The sequence below is a fragment of the Hypanus sabinus genome, unplaced genomic scaffold, assembly GCF_030144855.1.
Source record: "Hypanus sabinus isolate sHypSab1 unplaced genomic scaffold, sHypSab1.hap1 scaffold_532, whole genome shotgun sequence".
NCBI classification, from domain to species: domain Eukaryota; kingdom Metazoa; phylum Chordata; class Chondrichthyes; order Myliobatiformes; family Dasyatidae; genus Hypanus; species Hypanus sabinus.
The window spans coordinates 97,183-121,771 of record NW_026781394.1 but is presented as its reverse complement, the minus strand read 5'-3'; the positions used below and the strand labels follow the sequence as shown (position 1 = coordinate 121,771).

At 41.1% G+C, this 24,589-nt stretch overlaps 2 non-coding genes across 2 annotated transcripts; both read left to right on the top strand.

The window, feature by feature from the left end:
• The first annotated feature begins 5,809 nt into the window (after positions 1-5,809).
• On the top strand, positions 5,810-5,923 carry trnal-caa (transfer RNA leucine (anticodon CAA)). Its single transcript has 2 exons — positions 5,810-5,847; positions 5,889-5,923. It is a non-coding gene; the product is annotated as a tRNA-Leu (tRNA).
• A 1,378-nt stretch (positions 5,924-7,301) lies between these two features.
• On the top strand, positions 7,302-7,417 carry trnal-uaa (transfer RNA leucine (anticodon UAA)). Its single transcript has 2 exons — positions 7,302-7,339; positions 7,383-7,417. It is a non-coding gene; the product is annotated as a tRNA-Leu (tRNA).
• The last annotated feature ends 17,172 nt before the right edge of the window (positions 7,418-24,589 follow it).

Sequence of the window (24,589 nt, the reverse complement as noted above, 5' to 3'; positions counted from 1 at the left end):
AAGACACAAGATATATACATCTCAAAGAGAAAGAAAAACAGTTCAAAGAAATGATGACACAACCATGGCTAACGCCACGGTTGAGGATCTGAATGCGCAATTTGCATCAGTCTTCACAGTGGAAGACGTCTGCAGTAAACTGGACATTCAAGAGTGTCCTGGAAGTAAAATTTGTGCAGGGAAAATTACGACTGAGAAGGTGCTCAGGAGGCTTCCTCCTCTGTGGGTGGATAAATCCCCTGACCTGATGGAAAACACCCTCGGGATCTGAAAGGAGTAGCTGGAGAGATTGCAGAAGCATTAACGATGATCTTTCAAGAATTGATGAATTCTGGCATTGTACCGGAAGACTGGAAAATTTCAAATTGCAAATGTTACTCCCCTATTTAAGAATGGTGGGAGGCAGCAGAACGGAAACTAGAAACCAGTTAGTCTGATATCGGTGTTTGGAAAGTTGTTGGAATCGATTGAAAGGGATGAGATTACCGAGTATCGAGAGGCACATAGCAAGGTAGGCTAAAGCCTGAAAGGAAAATCCTGTCTGACAAACCTGTTGCGATTTTATTGGGAAATTACAAGCAGGGTAGTCAAAGGAGATGCAGTAGAAGTGGTGTACTTGGATTTTCAGAAAGCCTTTGACAAGGTGCTATACGTGAGGCTGCTTAACAAGATAAGAGCCCATGGAATTACAGGGAAGTTGGTGAAGCCAGGGAAGCATAGGTTGGACAAGAGGGCACGACTTCAGGATTGATGAATGTCCATTTAGAATTGAGATGAGGACAAATTAGCTTAGTCAGAGGGTGGTAAATCAATGGAATTTGTTGCCACGAGCGTCTGTGGAGGCCAGGACATTGGGTGTATTTAATTCAGGAATAGGTCGGTTCTTGATTAACTAGGTCATCAAAGAGTATGTGGTGAAGAGACAGGGAAGTGAGGATGACTGGAAGATTTGGATCAACACATGATTGACTGGTGTAGCAGACTCAACAGGCCGAATGGAATACTTTCACTTATATCTTATGGCTATCTGGTCCTAATAAGGGATTTCAAAATGAAAATAAAAAGCAAAAGGGAGGGTGAACAATTGAGCAAGAGTAGTGGGAAGTTGGAGCACCGGAAAGTGATTATGAACGGAAAGATCGAGTACGAAAGTATGATAGCGAATAACATTAGTTTGGACATCAAACTCTTCTTCATATATAAGAAAAATAGCAAGACTGGACATCGGATCGCTGAACAACGATGCTGGAGATGTAGCAATGTGGGACCATCAAATACCGGAAGAACTAAATAAATCTTTTGCATCAGTCTTCGCTGTGGAAGACACTAGCAGTGTGTTGGAAATTTGAGGTGTCATGGGTATGAGGTGTGTGAAGTTACCATGACGGGAGAGAAGGTTAGTGAGTAACTCAAATATATGAAGTAGATCAGATGGACCATACGGTATACACGCCATAGTTGTGAAAGAGTTGGCTGAAGACATGGTTGAAGTATTATAAATGATCTTGCAACAACCACTCCGTCTGCAATGTTTCCGGAAGACTGGGAAATTGTAAATGTCACTTCACTCTTCTTCACAGATGAAAGGAAAATCTAAGCCATTTTGTTTGACCACAGGGGTTTGGAAGATGTCCGAGTTAATTATTACTGATGATATCTCAGTGTACTTGGAGACACATGATAAACTAGGCCGGAGTCAGCATGGCTTCATCCAGGGAAAATCTTGCCTGAGAAATCTAATGGAATTCTTTCAAGGGGGAACAAGCCAGATAAATGAGATCTTCCGAATGCTTTTGAGAAGGTGCCACACATGAGGCTGCTTGACAAGCTACATGGTAATACAGTGAACGTTCTAGCATGGACAAAGCAGTGGCTGATGACTGGGGGGGGGCGGGTAAATAGAGCGATTTCTGACTGGTAGGCGTTGTCCAGCAGTGTTTCACAGGGGACTGTGTTGGCATCTATTCTTTTTTACATTATTTGCCATTGATTTAGTGATGGAAATGGTGGTATTGTTAGAACAATTGAAAACTCTTATGACTTCTATAGCTCTGCCGATTAACGCACACTCTGGAGTTACTCGCTTTATCCTGATTTCCGTTCTGCAAGATGGAGCAATATAGCTATTCCCCTGTCCCACAGTGTCCTTTGCAATCCGGAGTATTGATACATTGGTTTAGACCCAGCAATCTCATCTCTGCCTCTCTATCCTCAGGCAAATCCCATCAGATGTTAGAGTCCATGATTAATATTACAAATCCACTTTTATTTTAACTCCCTCTTTATTTTGTATCGTTTATTTGAATTAAATTGACTTGATTAGTGACATCATTCATATACATGAGGTTAAAAAAAATCGATACGTCTTCGTATAAATGAGCAACTTGCAATTGTCGTAATTTCTAAGCAGAATTATGTACGCCAGTATAGACATTAGAACATAGAAATACAGTTGCGTCAGCATTAATTAAACCGCCTGATGGCCTGGTGGAAGATATCCCGTAGCTTTTGTTCTCTGCATTTAAAATGTGGTACAGTTTCCCGGATGGTAGCAGCTGGAATAGTTTGTGGTTAGCGTGACCCGGGTCCCTTATGATCCTTAGAACCCTATTTACACACCTGTCTTTGTTTACGTCCGGAATAGAGGGAATTCCATCTGTACAGATGAGCCTGGATGTTAGAGTCCTGCCATGGAGCGAAGTACAGTGTGCATACCTGGCAGTGATGCAGCCAGTCAGGATGCTCTCAATCGTGCCACTATGGAAAGACCTTAGAACTTGGAAACCTATTCCAAACTTTTTCAAACGTCTCAGGTGAAGGAGGCGCTGTTGTGCCTTTTTCACCACAGAGCTGGCGTGCACAGACGACTTGAGATCCTCGGTGATGTTTATGCCAAGGAATGTGATCCAGTTCACCCTTTCAACACCAGATCCATTAATGTCAATAGGAACGCAAATTGAGAAGCAATTCCAAAACTGGTCAAATCAATCACTGTGCCAAACATCTTCTGTTTGGACTTTCCCGAAGTTTCGTACTATCCTCCACTTCTAGTGATCCCGATGGTGAATCCTCACTCTGATCTTCAACCCATCAGCGAGCGTCTTGGCAAAGGATGGGATTATAAGTCGACACTGAGACCCGTGTATAGGAAGGCGGTAAGGAATAATTGGTAACATAATTAGCAATCACAGTGACGCCTCCAGCCTGGTTTACATTTGAACATTCATGTTTTATTCAATATTTGTAATCATTTATCAATTGTGTAGAACTCCATTTGTTCCCGATTATGGTGTGTGGACCAAGCTCCATAATATACACTATTGGGCTGCTTCTCAAATTGTATGTTTGCATGATTTTTGTGTATTAGTGTTTGTAAAAGAATGTCGATTTGGAACAGTGCAAGCCGAAGGAGAGTGGTCATTCACTGAGTACATGTACAGATAATTGGCTCATTTCTGAACGCGTCCCACTTACCAGAAAACGTCCGTCCCCAATCGACACTTGTTGTGTTTTTGATACCGTCAAAATTGACCTTTCTCCAATGAAAATTCACAACGCACGAACGAAGCTCGTTTACATATTTACATTGAAACCATTGAGATCACGAGTTACAACGAGTTCGTTAAATCAAGCTTCTATTTCTTGCCCCGACTCATTAATTTCATAATAGTATATCAAGTATCGCACATGCTCTCGGCAACTCGTAAACGCACAAATTAAAAAAAAAATCCCGAACACATTGGACGATCTCCTACCCATATAGTCCTTTAAAAGTGTGGAATTAACAATCGACGTGCGGAATGTTAAAAACACCTACTCTAACAACCGTAATGATTTGCAATAAACAGCGATATCTCCTCAACATTGGCCGTCTAAATACTATTGACTATTGGGTGGTCAGTAAACTATCCCCATTAACGTGATCATACCTTTCCTCTTTTTCAGTTTCACTCATAAAACCACAATAGTTTAATTCTGCATCTGTCCTGACTGAAGTCAGCCGTGACATTTTCGCTGATTATTAACGTTACTTTTCCTGCTTTAGTCCATCTCGCTCTATCACTCTGAAACAAAGAAACCAGACTCTTCTGCAACCAAGTCTCATTAACGCCTAAGTTACCATGATTCCAGGTTTTGATCCTAGCCCAGAGTTCATCGACTTATTCTCCGATACTTCTGCGACTGAAGCATACGCAGTGCAGAGCACTAGTCCTACCTTCCTGCCGTTGTGTGAGATCTTATCAAAATGTCGGTACAATCTCTCCACTAACTGTTCTGGCACGCTTGTTCCCACCTCCCTACAAATGTAGTTTAAACTTAATCATGCAGCGCTAGCTAACCCTCGGCAGGATATTAGCATTTCTAGTTCACGTGCAAATCGTCTTTATCAATGGGTCTCAGGTTCCCTGGAAGATAGATCAATGATCGAAAAATCGTATGGCCTCCCTCCTGCACCAGACCATTAGCCACGTGTTAATCTGCATCATATTTCCTTTACTGGCCTGATAAGGACGCGGCACGAGTCACTGTCAGAACCCCGAAGATCCTGCCCTACACCTCAGCACCTAAATCTCTGAATTTCCATTGCAGAAATTCGTCACTGTTCCTACCGATGTCATTGGCACCGAGCTGGAGCCAACCCCTGCCGGCTCACGCTCCTACTGGAGAATGTTCAAGACTTAATCCAAATTGTCCCTGACCCTGGCACACGGGGGGCAACATACCATCCGGGAATCTGTTCTTCCCTTACCAGTCTGAGTCACAGACCATACTCAGTGCCAGAGATCCGACCTCTATGTCTTTCCCCGTCCAGGTCATCCAACCAGAAAGGGCATCCAGGTGTTGCTGACGGTGATGGCCATAAAGATAATCTGCACTGGGTCTTTAAAACCTTTTTCCTCCTGATTGTCACCCAGTTTTCTGTGCCCTGCACCCTGGCTGTCCTATCACTCTATATGTTCCGGTCCATCATGTCCGTGGCTCTGAATGAACCGGAGTTCATCCAGATTCAACTCCAGCACGCCTACCCGTCTTCCACATCTCGCGAGGAGCCTTTTACTGAGTCGGTGGCGTCCAGAGCTTGTTCCTGCCTTATTTTAATGTGTTCGGTACATTTAAAACTGGATCAGAGAACCTGAGCGAATTACGTTCTCTAAAGCGTCTCATCTCTCAGAAAGCCCGTGCTCTAACGTCCAAAACACCCTGCTTCTGTTTCCGCTCCGTCAGATTAAACATTGATCTACAAGCCCGAACAACATTCTGACTGTAATAACTCATCCATGACGGAATGATGAAGCAAACCCAAGAGACCGAACGGCCTTTCTGCACGATGTCTTATGTTCTTGTGAACCTTGTCACATCTTCGCTTTCTTCCACAATCATCAGATCATTGTCCTTGTAGTCTACTTACCAACGTCCATCTGTAATGCAGAGTTGCCCGGTTTAACTGAACAAACTGTGTTCAGTTTCTGTTGACATTGTTGCGATCAACTCCCACTCAATTTTTAGATTCAGTCGTGTCTATAAACGTTTATTTCTCTGCTTCACTAAATGTAAAATTATTGAGTCTTCCAGGCATTCTCATCTATCTCAGCAAACATCCTTCACAAATTCTTGCCGAGACGCGTCTCACGAGTGTTCGATTTGGAATTGTTTTACAGCTTCACTTTCCACAGAATTTGCCTAACCTGAGAAAATTGTAACAATCTCGATTTCATTTCCGATTGACAGGACGATATGCGTGATTGTGTGTATATAACTTTGCTTACAAGTCTGGCATTCATTCCGTTCTCAGCACACATCAAAAGTTGTCAGGATGGCCGAGTGGTTTAAGGCGCCAGACTCAAGGAATGAAAGTCCTTCCGACAAATAGGAGTGTTCTGGTCTACATCTGGGGTCGTGGGTTCGAATCCCACTCCTGACATAATTTGTCTTTAAGCATTCATTCGAGGCGATGTTATTTCTGCAAACAAACCCTGGGTTGTTGAGGTGGATTGGAAAAACTGTTGGAGGATAAGATTATGTTTTTGACACTGTTCATCACATTACAATAGATCACCAGACACCGAACTGTGGGTAAGTGATTTATTCAGAAACAATTTCACGGTGAAGGATCTCGTCCCGAAACGCCGACTGCTTATGTCTGTCCAGAGATGCTGCCTGGTCTGCTGAGCTCCTCCTGGCATACTCAGCTGATCAATATAGTTTCTAAAGTGAAATGATTGGTCGTCGGAATATTCAATGGATGGGCATGTAGTGCACACTATCATCTTTTGATCAAAAGTCCGGTGTCGGATGGGTAACAACTGTTCTTGAACGTGGTGGTGCGAGTCCTGAGGCTCTTGTACCATCTACCCAATGGCAGCAGCGAAAAAAGAGCATGACAGGATGGTGACGACCTCTGACAGAGGATGCTGGTTTTCTATGACAGCGTTTTACGTGGATGTACCTAATGTTTGGCAGTGCTTTTCCCGTGATGGACTGGGCAGAATTCAATAAACTTTTTAAAGATTTTCCTTCAAAGGTACGGTATTTCCGTACCACGTCTCAATGCAGACAGACAATAAACTCTCTACGACACATCTATAGAAGCTCATCATGGTTTTTGATTTCATGCTGAATGTCCGCATTCTCCTAAGAAAGCAAAGGATAAAGTCATTCCAACAATTTAAAGTTACTGACGCGCCTCGCCTCTGATCCTCTAAAGAGAGCTGGCGTAAGAACCTCTGGTTTTCGCTCCGCTGAAGACAACAATCACTCCTTGGTTTTGCCGACATAAAGTTATGGGGTGTTGGCACATCGTGTTTGTTACGATCCCCTCTTAGTTGAAATATATGCCCTCAGAGAGGATCTTTTAAAGACTTGTAAACCCTGGAATGGAGATAACTTTTCCATGCACTACCAATATCTATGCCTGAAAATCTAAGAAACGTCTGTCGGATTCCCCCTCACCTCCGATGCTCCAGAGAAAAAGAACAAGATTGACTAAACTCTCGTTATTGCACAAACCGTCTATTTCAGGTAGCATCTTGGTGATGTTCCTCTGCACACTCTCCGAATCCTCGTCATCCTTTCTCTGGAGGATGGCCTGAACGGGGTGCAGCACAATTCCAGTGCTGTGATGCTGTACGCTCTGATTCCGCACATGTTCGGCAACCTGAGAAAATGCATCACGTCCATTTTCATTTAGATTCACAGGATATCGAGTGTGTTTGTATGTATACCCTCTCATCAAAGCAGCCATTCAGACTATTCCGAAATTCAGCTGTTTATCTGGCATGTGGAGAGAGTACTGCAGAGGGGTCAGGGTGGCCGAGTGGTCTAAGGCGCCAGACTTAAAGCGTGTAAGTCGCATCCTAGTAAACGTGAGTGTTCTGATCTCCAACTGGAGGCGTGGGTTCGAATCCCACTCACGACAAATACTCTGTTTTTCACGTGTTGTTTTTTATAATGTAACCACTGTAATTTTACTGCAGCGATCAAAGCGTGGTCTGTTTGGGAGTATGAGAAAGACACAATTAAAATAAAGCTTTTGTTTTAGTCACAACAGAGAGCAGAAGGACGGGTTACATGGGATTCAAGCTGCAGATTTTGATGAGAAAGAGGCCTCGTTGAAGAGTGTCTGTGTCACCTTCTCAGCCGCGGCTGTTTATTGGACAGAATGACATTGGTGCCATTCAAACACATGGTTGGTCTCTATATTGAAACGACATTTTACATTGTCGTTCTTAAGTGTACATCTGCCGCAGAGCTCCGTAATATGTGTTTAACACCTTTCTGGATTTGGGCATATCGGATTGATCATTCTCGACTGCATTATATTCACTTTCCGTTGTTTAACAGGCCACTCTTCCTTGTTTTGCAATGCAGATATTTTAAGTCGTACAGCATGGAAAATAGCCTTCGGCTCAATTAGTTCAAAGTTCAAAGCTGAAAGTAAATTTTGCATCACAGAATATCTATATGCATATATCACCATTTGCAGCAATGAGATTGACATTCCTGCGGGCATCCAAGAAACACAATAACATCCATGAAGGACCGCACTAACAGGACAGTCAAAACACTGAATGAGTACAACACAGCAATCTGTGCAAAGTCAAGTGAAAGAATAATGGTAATAGCGATATTAATTGTTATTTTACGCAATAATCCAGGGCGACTGTGAAGCTCACTGGAGTTTGTTTAGATTTAACCTCTCTCAGAGACAACCAGATGAATTACACATTGACAGAGGATCGAATATGCACGGTTTGAAATTATTCACGCAATGCTGAAACACTTAATACAGATAGTAAATATAATTTCAAAAGTTATAAAATTAAAATCTGGATAAAATAAGCGTATAAGAGAGTTGCAATTGAGGTAGCATAATATATAACGGAACTGCAGGATACAGTACAACTAATGGATTAATACTCTTATTTTATGTGTTAATGACTTGGATGCTGGAATTGATGATCATACGGACAGGTTTGTGGTCTAGATGAAGATAGGTGGAGGTGCAGGAAATCTGGAGGAAGTAGAAAGTCTACAAAAGGACAGAGGAAGATGAGGAGAATGGGCAAAGAAGTGGCAGACATAAAACACTGCCACAAAATGTATGGTGCTGCACTTGAGCAGAAGAAATGAAATGGAAGGCTATTTTCTCATCGCAGAGAAAATTGGAAAATCTGAGGTGCAAAAGGACTCAACGTTGTTCGTCCAGCATTCCCTGAAGGTGAACATGCAATGTTGCGAATGTGGTGAGGAAGGTCAATGCGATGTTCGCGATCATTTCCAGAGGAATGGGGTATGGATGCAGCGATGGAATTTTCAGGTTTTAAAATTCACTGTTGAGGCCTTACCTCGAGTATTGTGAGCAGTTTGGAGCCCCTTGTCTGAGACAGGTTGTGCTGTCACTGGAGACGGTTCAGAGGTGGTTCAGAAAATTATTCCAGGGTTGAAAGCTTTGCCATGCGAGAAGCATGTGCTGGTTCTGGGTCTCTACTCTCGGGGATTCAGGAAAGTGAGTGTTTCGCGCATCAAATCACCCCTTGGACAGTCTCTATCACTCGTGTCACCCAGCTGACTACTGGACCGTCTCTCCCGGTGTCTATCACCTGTGCCTCCCGGCGGCTTAGGCGCTCCTGCTCCATGACTAAACTTAGCTTCCCTCTGTTTCATCAGCTGCGGATGAATGTTAGAAACCCCGGCTGGAACCTATCAGCGAGACCTCTCTCGGAAAGGGCTGCCCTCGGTTGCTTTAATACTGTGGCAAGTACTCTTGGAGAAATCAAACTCAGGACTGCCAGTGGAAATGCGTCTTCAAGTTCCAACACGTTATCAGTTAATCTCCTTTTCCATTCCTCGAACATTTCAGCAAATGTAGGGTTTCCGGTCGCTCTAGTTGCTCCCAGAACGTAACGTGACAGGTTTAGAAAGGATTCACCTCACTGTTCCTCCTTTCCGCTCATCATCCTATTTAGCAGGAACTTGCACCTTCTTTAAAGCAGCTCTGAACACAAGGTGAATGGACACGGTGTTCAAAAAGTTCTCTCTACTTCTCTCTTTGCTTGCTCCTTGGAACCTTCTCACAAGAATAAAAAAAAAAGTTCCATCCGTTTCCATAGTCTCAGTTACTCCAACAGTTGTTTCCATAAATGCCAGCTTCAAGGAAAAGTAGCCATTGTATGTGTACTTATCAGTAATAAGCCCCGGAATTCCAAGGGCACTGACAGGCACCAATGGCAAGTACGTGGACACGGATTGTAAATGACACTAGAAGACACTAGACACAAGGATATGATAGCACAATGCAGACTATTCGGCGCTCGATTTTGAGCCAAACCATATATTCTTTCATCCATTTGACTGTGCAAGAGGCTCTTAAATACCCCTAATGTTTTAGCCACCACAATCCCTGGCAAGTCATTCCAGGCACTTACAACCTGGAAAAGAAAACACCCCTCATGTCTCCCATAAACTGCTCTCCCTTAACTTAATTGTGTAGGTATGCCCTCTGGTGCTTACTATCTGTGCACTGGGAAACAGGTACTGGATAGAGCCTTATCTATACCTCTCATAATCATGTAGATCTCTAATAAAGACCCCTCTCGTCCTTCTATTCTCCAAAGAAAAAAGTCCCAGCTCTGCTAAACATGCCTCAAAACTCTTGTTTTCCCATCCAGACAATTTCCCTGTAAATCTCCTCTGCACCGTCTCCATAACTTCCACATCCTTCCTATAATGAGATGACCAGAATGGAATACAATACCCTAAGTGTAGTCTCACCAAATTTTAGTAGATTTGCAACATGAGTTCTCTACTCTTGAACTCAATCCCCGTATTAAAGAAGCCTAGCATCCCCTAGGCCTTCTTAACTATTATATTAATCTGTGCAGCGACCGTGAGGGATGTATGGATTTGAACCCCAATGTCCCTCTGTTCATCCACACACTTAAGTAACTGACCATTAACCCTGTACTCAGCCTTCTGGTTTATCCTTCTAAAATGGATCACCGCACAGTTAATCAGATTGAACTCCATCTGCCACTACTCTGGCCAACGCTGCAATCTGTACATACCCTCTTGTAACCTTCGACAACCTACAGCGCCATCCACAACTCCTCCAATCATCGCCTCATCCGCAAACTTACAGATCCATCCACCTGCGTCTTCATCCAGGTCATTTATAAATATCATAAACAGCAGGGGTCCCAGGACTGATCCTTGCAGCACTCCACTAGTCACCGACCTCCATGCAGAATACTTTCCTTCCACAACTACCCCTGCTTTCCTCCAGTAACCATTATTTTATCCAAACAGCAAGGATTCACTGATCCCATGCCTCATGACTTTCTGGATGAGTCTCTCGTGGGGGACCTTGTCAAATGCCTTGTTAGAATCGATGTAGACATCTACCGTCCTACCCTCATCAATTTATTTTGTTATCTCTTCAAAAAACGCAATTGGGCTCATGAGGCACTATGTTCCCTTCAGAAAGCCATGTTGACTATCCCTGAGTAGACTGTACTTCTCCAAATGCTCGTAGATCGTATCCTTAAGAATCCTTTCCAATGGTTTGCAGACCACCGACGTAAGACTCACCCGGCTACAGAAGGTCTCACCAGGTTTCTCTGTTACCTTTTTAAAAAGGAAACTACATTAGCCGTTTTCCAATCCTCCGGCACCTCCCCTGCAGCCAAAGATGAATCAAAGATCATAGCTACTGCTCCACCGATCTCTTCTCTCACTTGGCACAGCATCCAGGGGTATATCTCGTCCAGACCTGGGGATTTGTGGTTTTTAAGAAAATCCAACACCTTCTTCCTTGATCTCCACATTCTCCAGCACACAGGCCTGTTCCATTTCGACCTCACCCTGATCAAGATCCTTTTCACTTATGAACACTGAAGCAAAGTATCCATTTAGTACCTTCCCAACCTCCTGTGCCTCCAGGCACATGTTGACCTCTTTATCCTTTTGCGGCCCCATCTTCATTCTTGTCATCGTTGCTCTTCACATACACATAGAACACCTTGGGGTTTTCCTTAATCCTAGATGCCAAGGCCTTCTTATGCCGCCTTCAAGCTCTCCTAAATCCTTTCTTAAGCTCCTTCCTCGCTAACCTATATTTCTCATGAGCCTCTCCTGCTTCCTGCTTCTTATATCTAACATATGCTTTCTTCTTTCGCTTGACGAGTTGCCTCACGTGTTTTCTCAGCCACGGTTCCCTTTTCCTACCACTTTTCCCTTGCCTCAGTGCGACAAAACTATCCTGAACCCAGCGCAAGTGTTCCCTAAACTTCCTTCACATTACTTATGTGCTTTCACCTTTGAACATCTGTTTCCAATTTACTCCTGCTGGTTCCTGCCCCATCCCTTCAGTTAGCCATTCCCCAGTTAAGCACTTTCCCATTGCAAGTTTTTGTCCTTTTCCATAGCAATGCTGAAGCTAAGGGAGTTGAAGTCACTCTCAACAAAATGCTCTGCCAGCTGATCAGGTTCATTACCTAGAACTAGATCCAGTATGGCTTCTCCTCTCATCAGCCAGTCCACATACTGTATCAGGAATCCTTCTTGAACTCACCTGACAAATTCAGCCCCTTGCAGTCAGGTGGTGTCAGTCAAAATGAGGGAAGTTGAAATCACCCATAACTACAACCCTGTATTTCCTGCACCATTCTAAAACCTGGCTGCTTATCTGCTCCTCGGAGTGGGGCATATAGACTACTCCCAGCACACGTGATTGTTCTCTTCCTTTTTCTGACTGCCACCCACACCGACTCAGTGGACACTCCCTCTGCAGCGTCCTCCCTTTTCTATAGACGTGAAACTATCCCTGACCAGTACTGCTACTTCCCCCCCCCACCTTTCTACCTCCCATCCTATTCCTTTTAAAACACCTCAACCTCGGTACCTCCATCAGCCAATGCTGTCCTTCCTCCAGCAAGTTTTCAGTAACGGCCAGTGTCATAACTCCAGATACTGATCCATGCTCTAAGTTCATCCACTTTATTCCTAATACTCTTAGCATTGAAATAGAAACATTTCAACCCCTCTGTGGCGACATTTATGTTTTATCTCCTGCCTGTCTTTCCTCACCAACTTAGAACACATAGCATCATGCCCTTGTCCTTGTACCCTAATCTCTGCACTCACATTCTGATCCCACCCCCTGCCAAACAAGTTTAAACCCTCTCCAACAGCTCTAACAAACCTGGCCGCCAGGATATTGGTCCCTTTCCAGTTCATGTGCAGCCGGTCCACTTTGTACAGGTCAAACCTTTCCCAGAAGAGATCCCAATGTTCCAGAAATCTGAACCCATTTCTCCTGCACCAACTCTTCAGCCAACCATTCAACTGCCATGACTTCCAGTTCCTACCCTCTCTGCCGCGTGGCACAGGCAGCAATCCCGAGATTACCACCCTTGCTTTTTAACTTTTATATTAACTCTCTATATTCCTTCTTCAGGAACTCATCCCTACTCCTATCTATGTCATTGGTCCCCACTCGGACCACAGCTGACTGCTCACCCTCTTTCCTGAGAATACCGAGAACTCGATCCAAGAAATCACGGACCCGAGCACCAGGGAGGCCACACACCATCCAGGATTCAGGATCTTTCCCACAGAACCTTTTATCTGTCCCCCTGACTATCGAATCCCCAATCACTACTGCTCTCCTTATTTTCCCTCCTTCCTTTCTCAGCAAAGGGGCCAGTCACTGTGCCAGAGACACGACCAGTACAACTTGTCCCTGGTAGGTCATCTCCACGAACAATATCCAAAACAGTAAATTTATTGTTGATGGGAACGGCCACTGGGGTGCTCTGCTCTCTCTGTCTATTCCCCCTCCCCTCTCCGGACAGTCACCCAGTTAGTTACCTGTCTCCTGATTTTTAAGGGGGACTGTCTCCTTGAAACTTCCACCTATTACTGCCTCTGCCTCCCGAATGATCCGAAGCTCATCCAGCTCCAGTTTCCTAACTCGGTTTGACAAGAGCTGAAGCTGGATGATGGTATAGCCATCAGAGGCAATTGTGTTGTCCCTGACTCCTACATCCTACAATCGGAGCACTGGACTGCCCTACCTACTACCTCCATCACCAACCCCTAAGTTAATTAAATTAATTAAAGAACCTTACCCGGCCTTACCCACTGGGAGCAAGTTCGTCCTCCGCCTCTGCTCGCCAAAACCTCTCGAATCAAAGCCTCCAAGCTCCACTGCTGCTCTGGCCCCACTCATTCACTGGCCGCTCCGCTTGAGCTACCCCTCTTTTTATTTGTTTGTTGAGCTATTCAATTTACGATTACCCAATCAGACTGCTTGGTCACCTGCCCTCGATTGCCCAGTCAGCTGCTTTCTGCTGAGTCTAAACTACTCAAATCTCTTCATTATTATTGTCCAAAATAACAAGAGTTCATCGTAGTAAAGGAAAAAAAAAACATTGTTTTAAAGATTGAAAAATGTGGTGACACAAAAAAAGAAAAGAAAAGAAAAATACTAAAGCAAAGAAAAGTGAGGAAAAAACATATTAAGCGTTCAACCCCGGAGCCATGCGCCATGCAAAAAGCTTCTAAAGATAACCAGCAAACGGTCAGCAAGAAAAAAAAATCCAATCAGATCATGTAGAAAATTATCAATTAACTTCAATGGTAATAATGAGCAAATGAACCCCTTCTTTTCTCAAAATCAAACACAGGTTCAAAGGCTCGACTTCTAATTTTCTCCAAACTAAGACGTAGCATCACTTGAGAGAAACATTGTAACAGAGTAGGAGCCGACATACCTTTCCACTTCAACAGAATGGCTCTCCTAACTATCATTGTAACAAAGGCAATAACATGTTTGTCAGACAAAGAAATAGCTTGGATATTTTAAAGAATTATTCCAAAAAGTACAGTTAATTTGTTAGGTTGTAAATTAATTTTAAGTGTTTTAGAAATTGTAGAAAAAAACTGACTTCCAGAACCGTTTCAGTGTAGAACAAGACCAAAACATCTGTGTCAGTGTAGCTGGCTCACTTTTACATCTATCACAATAACTGTCAAAATTAGGAAATAGTTTAGACAATCTCTCCTTCGTCAAATAGTAATGATGTACAACTTTAAACTGAATCACTGCATGACTAGCACAAATCAAAGAAGAGTTAACCAGAATCTGTGTCCAGTCCTCCATCATTAAAGACAAATTACGTTCCAATCTTGTTTAATCTTAAATAAAGGACACTTATCCCATTGTAATAGTAAATTACGAATTCTTCCAATGGAACCCTTCATCAATGGGTTCATACTCTTAATAGTACCTAACAAGCCGGCATTCAATATGTAAGGAAAATTAGTTAAATGTTTTTGTAAGAACTGTCTAACTTTAAGGTATTGTAAAAAGTATGAGTACGAATGAGAATATTTATCAACTAATTGTTCAAAAGACATCAGTCTATCTTCTTTAAATAGATTCAAAAAAGAATTAATGCCTTTATTTTTCCAAAGCAAAAAAATTGGATCACTCAAAGAATGCTTAAAAAAATTCAATAAATTAAACTAGAAAGTTTAATTTTTTTAAGATTAAATAATTATGGAATTGTATTAGCTAATTGTATAGGTAAAGCAGCTCCCAATAAAGAGGTTAAATAAAACTGTTTCACAACTTTCAATTCTAAATCTACCCAAACTGGCCATTCGTTCTTGTCAACCCCGTGTAACTAAAAGGACATATATTGCACATTAACAGCCCAGGGAATACATTCTTAAGTTAGGCGAAGTAAGACCTCCATCCTTTTCAATTTTTGTAAGTGACGTTTACTAATTCTTGGTCTTTTATCATTCCAAATAAAAGATGAGATAATAGAATCAATCAGATCAAAAAAAAAAACAGGGATATTCTGAAATAAATATAAAAATTTTGGTAAAATCATCATTTTGACTATATGGATGTGACCAACAAGTGAAGATGTAAGTGGGTTCCATCCACTAAATAAATACTTCATAGAATCTACTCAGGGAACAAAATTAGCTTTGTAAAGATCCTTTTTTTTAAACAGATTATAACGCATAAATATCTAAAAGAATAGTCTATTCATTAAGTCTGACATTAAGTCCGGAGACAATTGAGCTTCCTTTGCAGCCAAAAGAAGCCTCGTTTTACGCATCAGCAGGGCACAGCCGGATTAGGGGCAAAAACTAAATCATGACCACATTTTCGATAACGGTATGTACTGTGGCATTAGGGACATTATTGTCTACGAGAAACTCTAGCGTCTGTGCCAAACAGTTAGTTTTCCTACCTCCATTGACCCGCACCTGGGCCATAAGCCTCCATATCTTTGATGGTCATCACTCCTCCTAGCTTCCCTTGAATTTTGAAATTCAACTTGCATTCATCTCTTCCTGTGGCAGTCAATCCACACTCTCATAACTCTTTCTGTGAAAGGGTTCCCCTGAAATATTCCACCATTCACCCTAAACCTATATACTCTGATTCAGTGAAAAATGCCTATTTGCATTAACAATTTTATTTGCATTGAATTGAATTAAATGATCTTTATTGTCATTATACATAGGTACAATGAAATTCTGTTTGGCTTCCTCTCAGGCAAACAAACAAAGCGGTAGATGTGCTTTTCTGATTTTTTCTTCATCTCATCTCAGTTAAGAGAGGCGGGACTGCGCAGGCGTGTGACGTCGGGCAGTGAACCGAGGAAGATATAAAAAGCATTATACAGCGGGCAGCTTCGTTTGCGGTCAGTGGTGTGAGCCGGGAGTAAAGTGAAGGCTTAAGGGCTTTGGTTCAACGGGCTTAGGCGGAAACGGGCGAGGCAAGGTTGGTTCAGGGTTCAATTTTTCCTGTTATTTGAGGAAAGGGGGAAGTATGAGTGTGAGGGCAACTTGTTGTTCTCGCTGTCGGATGTGGGAGGTGCTGGAGTCTCCTAGCCTCCCGGACGTCCACATCTACGCCAGGTGCGCCGATCTGCAGCTCCTAAGAGATCGTGTTATGTAACTGGAGCTGCAGCTCGATGACATTCCTCTAGTCAGGGAGAGTGAGGTGTTCTTTCTTCCTTTTCAAATATAATAACAATAACAATAACAATAACAATAACAATAATAACAATAACAATAACAATAACAATAACAATAACAATAACAATAACAATAACAATAACAATAATAATAATAATAACAACAACAATTATTAGTAGTAGTAGTATTAGTATTATTATTATCATCGTCATCATCATCATCATCATTATTACTATTATTCAAAAATAGCGCAAGTACATCGATGTAACAACAACTACAATGCCTCATAAAAGACGAAATTACTTAAAGATTGAATTTTTTTCTCAATATAAAAACCCTACTAATCAAGAAAAGTGAGAAAAAAAGAATCCATTGTGGGCACAACCCCGGAGCCATGCGTCATAGACGAAGCTTCTAAAAATAAACTTCAAACCGCCAAAAAGAAAAAAAAAAGATATATCCAAAAAAAGAAGAATTACATTTAGATAGTGGAGGAAATCTATCAGTTAACTGAAATGATAATAACGAGCAAATGAGCCCCATCTCTTCTCAAAATAAATAAAGGTTAAAAGGTTCCACTTCTAATTTTCTCCAAGCTAAGAGAAGTGATGACTTGTGAGAGCCATTGTGACAAGATACGAGCAGATATATCCTTCTTTTTTTCAAAAAGGTGGCCCTCCTAGCTATCAATGTAACAAATGCAATAACATGTTGTTCAGACACAGAAATTCCATGGATATTTTGAGGAATTATTCCAAAAAGCACATTCAGTTTATTAGGTTGTAAATTGATTCTGAGTGTTTTAGAAATTGTCGGAAAATCTGACTTCCTTAATATAGAACATGACCAGAACATCTGTGTCAGTGTAGCTATTTCAGTTTTAAATCTATCACAATACCTGTCAACATTGGGGAGTATTTTCGAAAGTCTCTCCTTCGTCAAATGGTACCGATGTACGATTTTAAATTGAATCAGTGAATGACTGGCCCAGATCGAAGAACAGTTAACCAGCTTTAGAATTTGAGTCCAATCCTACCATATAAAAGTCAAATAGATTTCCTTCTCCCAATCCTGTTTAATCTTAAGTAACGGATGCTTGTCCCGTTGTGATAATAAATTATAAATTCCTCTAATAGAACTTTCAAAGGGAGGGTTCATAATCATAATAGTATCTAACAAGTCAGCCTGCAATATGTAAGGAAAATTACTTAAATAGTTTTGTAAAAAGATTCTAACTTGAAGATATTGTAAAAAGTGTGAATATAAGAGAGAATACTTATCGACTAATTGTTCAAAAGACAACAATCGGCCTTCTTTAAATAAATCCAAAGAAGAATCAATACCTTATTTTTTTCTAAAGTTAAAACAATTTGGATCACTCCAAGAAGGTTTAAAAAAGTAATTACGGTGAATTATACAACAAAGTTTAACATTTTCAGGTTAAAAAAATTGCGGAACTGGATCCAAATTTGTAAAGGGTGCTTAACCACAGGATATAGTTTATGTTAGCAAATTTAGCTAATTGTATAGGTGGCGCAACTCCTAATAACGAAGTTAAATAAAACTGTTTCACAGCTCTCAGTTCCAGGTCGATCCAAATTGGCCGATCATTCCTGTCAGCCCAGTATAACCAAAAGGACATACACCGCAAATAAACAGCCCAATAATACATTCATAGATTAGGCAAAGCGACACATCCGTCCTTTTCTCAACTTTTGCAAATGATATTTACCAATTCTTGGTCTTTTATTATCCCACATAAAAGATAAAATAATAGAATCAATCTGATGAAAAAAAAATTCTTAGTCAAAAGAACAGAAATATTCTGAAATAGATACAAAAATGATAAAATCATCATTTAACTACATGAATACGACCAACAAGTGAAAATGTAAGTTGACTCCATCTACTAAAGGAGTACTTCATAGAGTCCACTAAAGGAGGAAAATTGGCTTTATAAAATCCTTACATATTTAGTCATTATAACACCTAGATATCTGAAAGAAGCTGTAACGTTACAAATAATATTATCATATATAGAGAAGAGTCATTTAAAGGATCTAACTCACTTTTACTAAAATTTATTTTGAATCCTGAAAAGTCTCCAAATTTGTCAAATAATTTTAGCAAAGCAGGAATAGATTCTGCAGGCTTAGATATATACACCAATAAATCATCAGCATAAAGAGAGATCTTGTGCATGGACTCATTCACAAAAATCCCATGAATATTTTCGGCTTCAGGAAGAGCAATAGCAAGGGTTTCTAATAATAAGTTAAGTAACAAAGAACTTAATGGACAATCTTGTCTTGTCCCCATGATAGCTGTAAAAAGACCTACAGTTATTAGTGAGAACAGTTGTAATAGGAGCTTTATACACCTTAATCCAATTATTAAAATTAATACCAAAACAACATTTTTTCAAAGTATTAAATAAATATATCCAATCGACTCGATCAAATGTTTTTTCAGCATCCAAAGATATAACACATTGTCGAATTTTAGAGGAAGGCGAATATATAATGTTAAATAATCTCCGAATATTTGAGAAAGAATAACGACCATAAATAAGCCTGTTTGTTCTTTATAAATGATTTTACCCAAAATATTCACCAACTGATTGGCCATTCTCTTTGGTAGAATCATAGCATCAACATTCAATAATGTAATAGATCTCTAAGAGGAGCAATCAGTAGGATATTTATCCTTTTTGAGAATTAAAGAAATAGAATTTCATAAATGGTAGAGGGTAAGTCAGTATTCACAAAAGATTCTTTAAACATTTTCAACAAATATAGGGAAAGCAATTTTGCAATTTTTTAAATAAAATTCTACAGGATAGACATCATGTTCCGGGGCCCTACCAGATTACATTGATAAAATAGCTTTCAGATTCGGATTCAGTAATTTGAGCATCAATAGTTTTTTGATCCTCGTGCAGAAATTTTAGGAAAAACAATCTTTCATAAAGAAAAAGCATTCATTTCTGAAGAGTCTAGTGGACATTGAGGTTTATAAAGTTCAGTATAACAATTTTGAAAAACCTTATTAATTTCATAATACCGAGCCAGGGTACCATCTTTTCTGAATTTTCAAAATTTGTCTCTTGGCTCCAGCTGATTTTAATTGATATGCAAGTAGTTTATTATTTTTATCTCCAAACATATAAAATTGGCGCTTTAACTTAAGTGGATGACCTTCTATTAGATGAGTTAATAATAGGTTATATTTTGATTGAAGTTCCACCTTTTTTAAAAATAAGTCAATATTAGGAGAGGTCGCATGTATATTTTCTAAATCTTTATTTTGTTTTGAAATTTTATCTAATTATGCTTTAGTCTGTTTTTTTGAAAGTTCATCTGAATAAGAAATAATCTGCCCACATAAAAATGCTTTGAATAAATACCTTATAATTAATTCAGACATGCCTCCTATATCATTTAAAAAAAAAATCTTTTATCTGGCTTCGATAAAGCTGATGAAGTCAGAGTTTGGCAATAAGTTTGGTCGACGGTCAAAAATGGCATCGTCAAGTTCAAAGGACAAACTCAAAGGCACATGATCAGATATAGCAATAGCGTCATGTTCACAGTTTTTAACATTAGGTAAAAGGCTGGTATCAATTACAATATAATCAATCCTCGGATATTTTTTATAGACTTGAAAATAAGAATATTCTCTATTATCAGTGTGTAAATGACTCCATAATTCGATCAACCCCAAATTGGTCAAAAAGTTAATAATTGACACAGAACGATTCGGAAGTCGTTGATTAGATGAACGTTTATCAATCATTGGTTTTAAGCAACAGTTAAAATCCCCACCCATTATCAACATATTTAAATCTGGCAGTAAAGCAATTTTTTTTAAAAGAAGAATCATTTAAATTGGGACCATACAAATGAACCAAAACAACCTTTCTATTACAAATGCCTCCTTTAACAATTTAAAATCTACCATTAGAATCTGATTCAATATCCTCTAGAATGAATATATTAAACTTAATAAAGAGAGACACGCCCCCAGTTTTGCTCTGAGAAGTAGAATGGACTGAGCTGGAGAATAAATGCGTGGTTGAGGCATTGGAGCAGGAGGAAGGTATTCAAGTTTCTGGATCATTGTGACCTCTTTTGGGGCAGGTGTGACCTGCACAAAAAGGACGGGTTACACTTGATTCATCGGGGGAGCAATATCCTGGCGGGGAGATTTCCTAAGTCTACTGGGGTGACTTTAATCTAGAATTGTTGGGGGTGGGAATCAAATTGAAGAGACTAGGGAAGAAGAGGTTAATTCACAAATAGAGAAAGCTAGTAGATAGTTTGTGAGGGAGGATAAGCAAGTGATAGAGAAGAGGGGCGCTCAGCCAGAAGAAGTAAGGGAGAAGGAAGAAAAAGCTAATAGTTGTTTCCACCGTTAAGGATAAACAGAGAAGAAGAGGTGGAGAGTTTCTTAAATGCATCTATTTTAAAGCTAGGAGCATTGTAAGAAAGGTGGGTGAGCTGAGAGAATGGATTGATACCAGGAAATATGATGTTGTAGCTGTTCGTGAAACATGGTTGCAGGAGGGTTGTGATTGGCAACTAAATCTTCCTGGATGCGTTGCTTCAGGTGTGAAGGAATCGGAGTGGCATGAGGGGGAGGTGTTGCATTGCTTGTCAGAGAAAACATTACAGCTGTGCTTTGACAGGTTAGATTAGAAGGCTCGTTTAGGAAGACTATCTGGGTGGAATTGAGGAATGGGAAAGGTGCCGTAACACATAAAATGGTGTATTATAGACCACCTAATGAGGAGCGAGAATTGGAGGAGCAAATTTGTAAGCAGATAGCAGATATTTGTAGTAAGCACAGAGTTGGGATTGTGCGAGATTTTAATTTTTAACACATAGACTGGGAAGTCCATTCTGTAAAAGGACTGGTTGGTTTGGAGTTTCTACGTTTGTAAACTGTGTGCAGAATAGTTTGTTGCAGCAATACATCAAGGTACCAACCAGAGAAGCAGCAGTGACGGTTCTCCTGTTAGTGAATGTGATAGTAAACACAAAGTACACTGCCGATGGTGTGGTCAAATAAACACGTATAAACAAGCTGGATGAACACAGCGGGTCGGCAGCATTCGTTGAAATGAGCAGTGAGCGTTTCGGGCTGAGACCCTTCAATAGACAATAGACAATAGGTGCAGAAGTAGACCATTCGGCCCTTCGAGTCTGCACCGCCATTCTGTGATCATGGCTGATCATTCACTATCAATACCCAGTCCCTGCCTTGTCCCCATATCCCTTGATACCCCTATCGATCAGATATCTATCGCTCCTTCTTGAAAGCATCCAGAGAATTGGCCTCCACCGTCTTCCGAGGTAGTGCATTCCACACCTGCACAACTCTCTGGGAGAAGAAGCGCTTCCTCAACTGACCTCTAAATAACTGTAAATAACTGACCTCTTATTCTCAATCCATGCCCTCTGGTACTGGACTCTCCCAACATCTGGAACATATTTCCTGCCTCAATCCTATCAAATCCTTTAATTATCTTAAACGTTTCAATCAGATCCCCTCTCAATCTCCCCAATTCCAGCGTGTACAAGCCCAATCTCTCCAATCTTTCTGCGTAAGACAGCCCTGCGATCCCAGGAATCAACCTAGTGAATCTACGCTGCACTTACTCAACTGCCAGAATTTCCTTCCTTAAACCTGGAGACCAAAACTGTACACAATATTCCAGGTGTGGTCTCAGCAGGGCCCTGTACAAATGCAAAAGGACATCCTTGCTCTTGTATTCAATTCCCCTTGTAACAAAGGCCAACATTCAATTTGCCCTCTTCACTGCCTGTTGCACTTGCTCATTCACCTTCATTGACTGGTGAACTAGGAATCTTTGCATTTCTCCCTTACCTATCTCTACACCGTTCAGACAATACTCTGCCCTCTTGTTCCTGCTTCCAAAGTGGATAACTTCACATTTATTCACATTGAATGAGATCTGCCAAGTATCTGCCCACTCACCTAGCCTATCCAAGTCTCCCTGTATTCTCCCAACGTCCTCTTCGCATGTCACACTGCCACCCAGTTTAGTATCGTCAGCAAACTTGCTGATATAGTTTTCAATGCCCTCATCTAAATCATTGACATAAATCGAAAGAGCTGTGGTCCCAATACAGAGCCCTGTGGCACCCCACTAGTCACCTCCAGCCAGTCCGAGAAACACCCATTCACTGCCACCCTTTGCTTTCTATCTGCCAACCAGCTTTCTATCCATGTTGAAACCCTGCCCCCAATGCCATGAGCTCTGATTTTACTCACCAATCTCCTATGCGGCACCTTATTATATGCCTTCTGAAAATCTAGGTATACAACATCCACTGGCTTACCCTCTTCTAACATCCTTGTTACACCCTCAAAAAATTCCAACAGATTAGTCAAGCATGATTTGCCCTTGGTAAATCCATGCTGGCTTGGCCTAATTCTATTTCTGCCATTTAGATGTGCCACTATTTCGTCCTTAATAATGGACTCAAGCATCTTCCCCACGACTGACGTTAGGCTAACAGGGCGGAAGTTCTCCGTTTTCTCCTTCCCTCCCTTCTTGAAAAGTGGGATAACATTAGCCACTCTCCAACCTTCAGGAACTGATCCTGAATCTAAGCAACATTGGAAAATGATTACCAATGCATCCGCAATTTCCGGAGCCACCTCTTTTAGAACCCTCGGATGCAGACCATCTGGACCGGGGATTTATTAGCCTTCAGTCCTACCAGTCTACTCATCACAGTTTCTTTCCTAATGTCAATCTGTCTCAATTCCTCCGATATCTTATGACTCTGGCCCATCAATACATCTGGGAGATTGCTTGTGTCCTCCCTGGTGAAGACAGATCTAAAGTACGCATTAAATTCTGATGCCATTTCCCTGTTTCCCATAACAATTTCTCCCAATTCATTCTTCAAGGGGCCAACAATGTTCTTAACTATCTTCCTTCTCTTCACATAGCTAAAAAAGCTTTTGCTATCCCCTTTTATATTCCTGGCTGGACTGAGCTCATACCTGATTTTTTCTCTCCGTATTGCTTTTTTTAGTTAAGATCTGCTGCTCCTTAAAACTTTCCCAATCATCTGTATTCCCACTCATCTTAGCCCTGTCATACTTCTTTTTTTTTAATGCTATACAATCTCTGACTTCCTTTGTCAACCACTGTGGCCCCTTTCCCATCTTTGAATCTATCCTTCTCAATGGAATGAACTGCTTTTGCATCTTTTGTATTATGCCCAAGAATATCTGCCACTGCTGATCCACTGTCTTTCCTGCCAGGGCATCCGCCCATTTAACTTTGGCCAGCTCTTCCCTCATGGCTCCGTAGTCTCCTTTATTTAATTGCAACACCGACACCTCTGATCTGCCCTTATCCCTCTCAAATTGTAGATAAAAACTTACCATGTTATGGAGTCTACTTCCTAATGGCGCCTTTACTTCAAGATCACTTATCAATTCCTGTTCATTACACATCACCAAGTCGAAAATAGCCTCGCTCCTGGTTGGCTCAAGCACAAGCTGTTCCAAAAATACATCCCTTAGACACTCCACAAACTCCCTATCCTGGGGTCCAGCACCTACCTGATTCTCCCAGTTCACCTGCATGTTGTAATCTCCCATAACGACTACATTAACTTTAGCACATGCCAATGTTAACTCCCTAATCAACTTGTACCCAATATCCACGCTACTGTTTGGGGGCCTGTACACAACACCCATTAGGGTCTTTTTACCCTTACTTTTCGTCAGCACAATGCACACAGACTCCACTTTCCCTGCTCCTAAGTCACCCCTTGCTAAGGATTGAATCTCATTCCTCACCAACAGGGCCACCCCTCTTCCCATATTTCTGTCTCTACGATAGCATGTATACCCTGGTACACTCAATTCCCAGGCCTGATCTCCTTGCAGCCATGTCTCCGTTATCCCAACAATATCGTAGTTCCAAGTATAGAATTCATAGCCCATTCCTCCTATCTTTGCTTAAAACACTGTCTACTGTACCTAACCCAGCTCCTTGAACTTCCATCGGGCTAATTGCACCCTGAATTTTGATGACCTT